The 8,680-nt window shown below is 41.9% G+C and overlaps 1 pseudogene; it reads left to right on the forward strand.

Moving 5' to 3' along the window:
• The first annotated feature begins 2,677 nt into the window (after positions 1-2,677).
• The window catches only part of LOC143280387 (protein tweety homolog 2-like), a 7,890-nt pseudogene continuing 1,887 nt past the window's right edge, over positions 2,678-8,680 (forward strand).

Genomic DNA, 8,680 nt, shown 5'->3' on the forward strand with positions numbered 1-8,680 from the left:
TAGTTTCTACAGTTTTAAAGTTATGCATGCGTGCGAATGACTGGTGCGAAAGCGCTTTGGTTTGTCTCTGCACAAGATTCAGCGCTATATAAATACCATTATTATTATTATTATTGTTGTTTACTGGCTAAATCATGTAGGAGAAACCCACACTGATTGGTACACAAATATAACAAGAGGTAAAGCCTTCAAGACTGATTTGTGCTTCGCGCTTTATCCAGGAAAGGAATCATGAGGAGAAAAAAAAAAGAGATTTAAAAACTCGTTGAAAAGTGCTCTGTGTTAGATATGATGTATGAAATAAGCTTGGGAGAAAAATTAAATATAAAAAAGAAAAGAAAAAGGCATGCGAACGGGATCGAACCATACATGTACAGTTCCGAAGCAAGCAGACTAATCCCCACTGCTGTGGCGCATCTGACGTCAATTGACTAAATTTAATACTTAAAGTAATGTTGACGTTTTCTTCTTCCTGTAATAAATAGATGTGATTGTAGTGGACGTAATAATGCCGTTTAAATCATATTATTTGTTGTTGTTGTTTTTTTTATTATATCTCCATTATTCTTTTATTTCGGCGCTAAAGGAGACGTTGCCATCGCTTCAAGCGCACCGCAACACATGGCAGATCTCTAGATCTGCACAAACCAGTCCACAACAGGCTGAAAGAAACGAACGATTCAATTTTTCTTTTATGTTCATTCCAGTAAATTCTGTGTCCACTTCAGAATATTGGTGTAGTTCGTATCACTGTACGTGTTCTGTCCAGAAATTGTATTTTTTTCCTTTTAATTGTGAACAAGAAAAACGAGGTCATGTCGTCTTCGAAGACATCCTACCTTCCAGCTGGCCTAACTCAGTGGGGAGCGGTTTTTAGAAGTTTTGGATTTCGGGAAGAATCTGTACGAAATAAACCGTTAATGATTCGGAAATAGGGCTTAATTCGGGAGGTTTACAACCTGTTAGTATGAGTGCAAAGATTTTTTTTCATGCTATGTTTAAGCCAAATTTTGTATTGGCAGACAAAGTATTTCCAGAGAAAATAGCAATGTTAAAGTTTACCATGGACAAACACACATAGACAACCGAACACCAGGTTGAAGCATAGACTCACTTTGTTTACAAAAGTGAGTCAATAAAAGCATGAACTCAAGGCCTGACTAAACGCGGTGGGTTATGCTGCCTAGTAGATGTGGTGCAGCGTATATGGATTGGACCGAATGCAGTGACGCCTCCCTGAGAAACTGAAACGAAAACTGAAAATCACAATGAAACGTCGAGGTGAGCGGACGTATTCGGCGAACGCACGAACTTTGCACGGTTTTTTGCCTTGTTGGCGTCCGTCTGTCTCGGGAGACAATGGAACTCTGCGCCTAGTTCAGTCAAGTTGCTGAGTTGCAGCGCCTGCTGTGGCTGTACAGTCCGATTCTGGATCGGCAGGCTCTGTTGCAGTTGCCCAAGGTGAAAGTCGCGCCTGGCTCAGAGGGTATGGTTTTGCCTGTGCAACAGTTTATGTTTCGGAATTCGACTTAGATTTTTGTTCCCTGTCCCATGTAACATGTGAAAATGCCAGCTGAAACTGTACAGTGGAGGGCCCAGTGTAGGCCTTTTCACCTGGGCATTTGTAGCTTTTATGACTGACCGAGCAAAAAAGGCGATGGCAAGTTTCATGCGAATTATCAAGGTTCCTGTATCAGGTAGGCTGTCAGATGTATTAATCCTCATATTTCTGAGTGCCACTTTGCTCATGAGATCAGGCGACACTGAACAGAACCCAGGACCCCCGCTCCCCCCCCCCCCCCCCCCCCCCCACCTCTCCGACAACGAGACGTCGTTGACCCCAATAGCCTGTAGCAGCAGCAAATGCAGTCAGTCATTCGGATTAGACGATAAACAGAGTTCCCGTGTGCAACATGCGTTTAGCCCACATAAAAGTACCCACGGCAACAACAGGTGTTGTCCATGGCAAAATTCTGTAGAAAAATCCACTTAGGGGAAAAAATTGCAGGCAGAAAAAAAAGGGTGGTGCTCTCAGTATAACGATGCGCTCTCCCTGGGGAGAGCGGCCCGAATTTCACTCAGAGAAATCTGTTGTAACAAAAAGAGTAATGCAATGCAATACATTACAATACAATACAATGCAATGCAATACAATACAATACAATGCAATGCAATACAATACATTAAAATACAATACATTACAATACAATACATTACAGTGCAATACAATACATTACAATGCAATACAATACATTACATTGCAATGCAATACAATACAATACATTACAATGCAATGCAATACATTACAATACATTAAAATACAATGCAATACATTACGATACAATACATTACAATACATTACATTACAATACAATGCAATACAATACATTACAATGCAATACAATACAATACATTACAATACAATGCAATGCAATACATTACAATACAATACATTACAATACAATACAATACACTGATGACCATGCTGTGTGTCACGACATGCCAGACATCAACATGCACCTGTCGTGGGTTACACAGGCTGTGCAGGAGAATGCTGAAAAAACAACAGCCACAAACAAACGAACAAAAGCCACGTCATTCCAGTGTGCAGGAGTAGGGACAGTATGCTGAAACCCTACGCAGACGTCTAGTTGGAGTCTGACGCATTAACGTGAAAATGACGTGTTTGGAAGCGGCGAGCGTAGAAACGTGGGCGTCCCTCAGGGAGAAAATTGCTCGCAAACTGAACCTTTTGTTCAGTGCTGATGGCATCGATTTACAGAGTGAAGACATTGACGATGCTGTGCGCGTCGGTAATCTTCACAGCAGAAGTGCCAAAGCAGCGTTCGTCACCTTCAAAAACTGTGAACTAGCCACTGAGACTGCTTATGTCCGGGAGAGAGTGTAGGCAGTCCGTGGTCCGTGATGCAGGAATCAGACTATCGCCAGACATCTCACCCACGCAACACAAGGAAATGCAGCGACTGAGAGCGAAAGGCGGGAGGGGTTACCTGAAAAAAAAACACAAAAAACCCCAAAAAAACCGGCCGTGTGCCGGCAGTTGGTGACTACAGGGGTAACAGGCAACAGGCCTGGGGCTATGGTCGGTTCCAGCTCAGACTCAGCAGATGCAACGGTGTCCAGATGGAGGCGACCAGCAGTAAGGAGATGGCTGACAGCAGAACGAGAGAGAAAGAAGAAAGAAAGAAAGAAAGAAAGAAAGAAATAGTGAAGACAGGAGGTATCAGTAGCTCAAGGAGGCGTCACTGCGTTCGGACAAATCCATATACTCTACACCACGTCTGCCGAGCAGATGCATGACCAGCAGTGTAACCCACAGAATACTAAACAGGCAGAAGGGACATTCCTTTTTCGCGCGATCGGAAAACGCGTTCCGGTTGGCCAAGGCGTCCGCCATCTTGTTTACCCTGTAACTCGTGAGAGGCGGCGTCGCACACACACACACACGCCTTATGTCGGAGTCATTGGAAAGTCGCTTTCCAAGTTTCGTTTTACCACACACTGATTTTGAGTGTACTATCTGTTTCTTTCTTTCTATGTGCTTCTGACCAGATAAATTCGGCTGTGCACATACTTGACTGAATCAGAGTTCGCTAGATTGCGCCGATCGACTGATTGCGCGTAACACTAACAGGCGGAGTTTGCAAGGAAAGAGGAGGGGTGGGGATGGTGTCCGCGTTGTTTCTGCAGTTCATTACATTTACCCTATAACACCCGTAAAGAAGCTGAATATGACTGAGTCTATTCATCACTGGGCCAAAGTATTTTAGGCCTACTGGCAAACTCTAGCCTGTGATTACATTGTCAGTCACTTCAGATGAAATCTGTGTGCATGTTTGTAACGCGAGTGAGATTGTGAGTGTATGTATGCGTGTTTGGATAACATTCCTCTTCAGCATTAAAAACATACAAGGACACATTTTTTCATTATAACAGCAAAACCCCTTATAGGCGGTCACTGTATGAGCAGTATCAGTGGGATGGTTCTCACATGGAGTTTTCCACCTCAAACGAGGAAGAAAAAGAAGAAGGCAATTCAGTGTTTCCAAGCACTTTTGCTTCCTATATTTATGAATTCAAACTTCTTTTGAGAGGCCGCCTCTAATTTACAGCCACTACTTCCTGGCTAAAGGGGTGGCCGCCCAAGAGAGGATTTACTGTATATTATTGTATTAAAAATCATTGTATTAAAATAGTGTACTCACATCAATGCACCTTCCTCGATCAGCCACAGAATTGTGAATGTCACAGAATGTAGAGTAGGCATCACTGTCAGTGTCAATCTAACATTTTTCACCCAAACAACAGATAATGAAGATTACTGTCATTTGACACATTTCACAAATAGGTCACTGTATCGTGCACTGCCAGTGTTGCTCAGATTATAAATAAATCCTCAGAGTATCACACAGTCAATGTCATACATTGCACAGATAGGGAAATCCTAATAGCATTATACTGTCACCAGTGTCAATGTCACACACACGTTGCAGAGATGGGGAAATCCTTAGAGTGTCATATACTGTCACCAGTGTCAATGTCACACATTGCAGCGATAGGAAATTCTAAGAGTGTCACGCACTGTCTGTGTCACACATTGCACATATATGTATGTCAATCCTAAGAGTAGGCCTACTACGTCTTCAATGTTAGTCAGACATTTCACAGATAATATGTTGATATAAACTGATAGTATCACTTTATTCACTGGTCCCAATTTCATGATTGTCAGCTGCACATTACATGTTCAGCTTCTTGTCCTTGTTTAACTCAGAACCTCGCTTTGATGATTTCAGCTGTTGGTTCAGGAGTTTCACCTCATGAAATATTCTGACTGTGCAGTATGAGGACAGAAGAACATCCATACAGTCACATGTGTGAATATTTGCAAAACTATTCAAAATTACCTGCCTAGGGTTTTGGCTTGGCAAGCCATTGGATGTGCACTGCCTGAAATGATTTTCAAACTGATAAAACATCTGTAGTTGTGGCCTGGTCACTGTTGTCAGTGCACCTGGTTTGTACTCTTTTAGAGTGAGAAGAGAAGGGCTGGCTTCAGAATCTGAATCGGAATGTTGTCTTTTTCTTTTATCTATTGCCACAATGACGTCTCTCTTCTTTGGTTGAGGTCGTCGACAATCTAGAGAGGGAGGAGGATTTGGGCAGGTGACGAGGGTAGGGACTGCAGTTGGAAGGAGTCTAGATTCCTGAATGTTCGTCGGGCAGTTGAAAGCCTTCTCCTCAAAGTGCACTGAGCACACCTGTTTCCTCTTGATGTTGGAGATGTTGACGTCAGCTCATCGGATGTTGATGACCCATTTCTGGCATCTTAAAATAAAATAAAAAAGTATTTTTATTTACTCACACCGTGACAGTGCACTCATACATAAAACCTCTCACCAACTCTTATGGAAAAATGTGGTGCACAAAAAAAGACAGATCCATACTGAAATACACACACACACACACACACACACACTCACACACACACACACACACACACACACACACACACACACACACACACATTATTTTGTTCCAGTGTTTTCCGCAGAGCAGCAGACTCTTTACTCCGGCTAGTATAAACAATGACCAGAATCAGCCAGAATTGCTTGTTTTCTACGACTCAATTTCTGTCTGTACTTTAAGTCACTTTGAAAGCCACCCCCCCCCCCCCCCTTCTCCGCACCATCAGCGGTTTCCTCACAGGCGATACATTTCTCCCGAAGCAACGCAGATGTCTTATCACAGGAAAATATAAACATCAACGTAGGCTGAGTCTGTGAAGCTTGGCCTCCCATGGAGAATGCCCAAACTGAAAAGAAAAAGATATGAACTTACCGTTCTCTTTCCGTCTCTGGGTTGGGAAAATTAAACATCCGCACAGTTCTGCCCGTCCTTTCATCGATGCTGGTTTTGCTGTTATTACTGCAGTTAATTACACAGCAGTACTTCGCACCACGTGTTGATACTGTTGAAATAGCCGCCATCGCAAATCGTGTACAGGGATAACAAAATGGCGGCCCGAGTATGTACGGAAACTAACGGAACATACCGAAGGCGCGTATGTCCGTTCTGCCTATTTTCAAAGCGCTTAGTCAGGCCTTGAGACAGAAGGTTTCAGTTTCAGTAGCTCAAGGAGGCGTCACTGCGTCCGGACAAATCCATATACGCTACACCACATCTGCCAAGCAGATGCCTGACCAGCAGCGTAACAGAAGGGAGAATCAAAACTGTACAGGTTCACACCATGAACGATCAGTACCACCGTCCCCCCCTCCCTCAATCACCAACCACCTCCCCCATTTCCCCCACCGTTGACCAGACATATATACATTCAGAGAATAAGGTTTGACAATGTAAAAGATAAACTGAACGATGCCATGGCCTTGGTCAGTTCTAACATTAGCCAGTCCTTGCGGAAGTTAAATGAGTGTTTCATTTTTGCAAGTGAATGCATGCACAGAGCTGTTGTTTTTAGTTACAAAAAACGAACAATTTGGTTTGATCTGGAGTGTCACCAGACCCCCCAAATCGTAAGGGAATAGCTGCATAAATATAACATGTATGGTGATGTGGCTGTCAGACAACATTATTTTCAAAAGAGAAGAAAAAAACACAAGGAAATTATTTTTTAGACTAAAGAGAACATTTCTTAAGGAAAATGTGCTTTATTCTCTGCAACATCATTTGAATGATAGCAAGCAATTTTGGGAAACCATTCGCTCTGTTTGGCGCAGACAAGGTGGGTGCAGTGACATTTCTTCAGCGGAATGGTTTAATCATTTTTTTAAAGCTCGTTTAATTAACGAAGCTCCCCCGACTTACATCGATAACATTTCTGACTTTGATGAATATTTATAACAATGCGAATACCAGGAATGACTGCAATGCATTAGATCAGCCGATTTCTGAAATTGTGTGTGCTATAAACGCTAATAGGCGAGTTTTATGATAAATAGATAAATAATAAAAAAAAAGGTTCAGTTTTCATTCTATCTTTTCTAATAGGTTTATTTTCAGCTGCATATTTTAAAAGGGCATATTCCCTGATGACTTGACAATGGCTGTCTTAGAACCTTTACATAAAAAGGGTGACTTGAATCAGCCAGACAACTTCTGTGGAATTTCTCTTTTGAACATTTGCAGCAAATCAAATCAAATCAAATCAAAAACACTTTATTAATCCACATGGAAATTAAGTTGTGCAATCACAGGCTCATTGTAAACACTGGCATAAAATCATGCGCAACATAAGAAGAGATTAAAACTAGTCAAATAAGAATTCCCAATAGCTGACGATATACTAACCCCCCCCACCCCCCCCACACACATACTCATGTTAAGACAATAGGGTATTGCACAACAATATTAACAAATGAAAACATCCAACAAAAAAAGGGTATAAGATTACTAAAAATGACATGCGCGCACGCACGCACACACACCCACACACACATACACACACATGCACACACACACACACACACACACACACACACACACACACACACACACACACACACACACACACACACACACACACACACACGTTAAGACCATAAGGTATTGTACAACAATACATAAATAAAAACATCAAGGGAATAAATCGTATATATAAGTAAAATGCACACACACACACACACACACACACACACACACACACAAACAACGTATGCATGCACATAACATATGTCACGCCAATAAGATTAGAACATTAACATTAAGATACATGAAATCCAAGTAAAATAAGAAAATATTTAAAAATCACTTCCGATCACACACACACAAAAATGCTTGCTTGCCCGTGCTCACCCGCTCATTCCCACATGCACGCATAATGTCTGCTCCCATACACTCGTCTGCTGGTGAAGTTCAGGTGTTGCTGTGGCGAGGGGGCTTGGGGGGTGGGAGGGTTCACTTAGTGTATTGGATGTTTTGATTGTGTGCGCGAATGGCTGTAGGAATAAATGAATTAATGTATCGAGATGTTCTTGCGCGTGGAGCTCTAAACCTACCACTTATGTCTGACCTTCTGCTATTAATGTCATCATGTAGTGGGTGTCTTACGTCGGTCAAAATTGTTATTAGTCTGTCAGTCAGTTTTCTATTGTGCATGTCGCTAAAGGTGTCTTGTCTTATACCCACCACCCCACCCGCTTTCCTAATGACTTTTTCCAACCTGTCTTTGTCATGTTTGGTCAGGTTTCCCCCCCAACACACGGCTCCGTATGTTAAAACACTACAGACAACAGATGTGTAAAACATTTGGAGCATCTGCTTGCATACATTAAAAGATTTCATTTTTCTAAGACAGTACATGCGACTGTTGCTCTTTTTAATGAGTGCAGTTGAGTTTTCATTCCAAGACAGCTTATTGCAAGTTGTACAGTTTTGTACTAAATAAACGAATTACGACGTGGGTTGAACTAAATGATATGTGAAGAGCAGGCTGTTTGAGATAATCGATGTACCACTGATCACGTATTTATTCTCATGGCATGTGTTCAAAAGCAACTGTTAAGATACAGAAAACTTTATGTCGCGTCTATCGATTTTAAGAAAGCCTTCGATACAGTAGGCAGAGACAAGCTATGGACAATCTAAAGCGTAAATGGAATTGGGAGTAAATTTCTGACTTCACTTAAAAGTATGTATG

The sequence above is a fragment of the Babylonia areolata genome, chromosome 3 (genome assembly GCF_041734735.1).
Source record: "Babylonia areolata isolate BAREFJ2019XMU chromosome 3, ASM4173473v1, whole genome shotgun sequence".
Taxonomy (NCBI): Eukaryota; Metazoa; Mollusca; class Gastropoda; order Neogastropoda; family Buccinidae; genus Babylonia; species Babylonia areolata.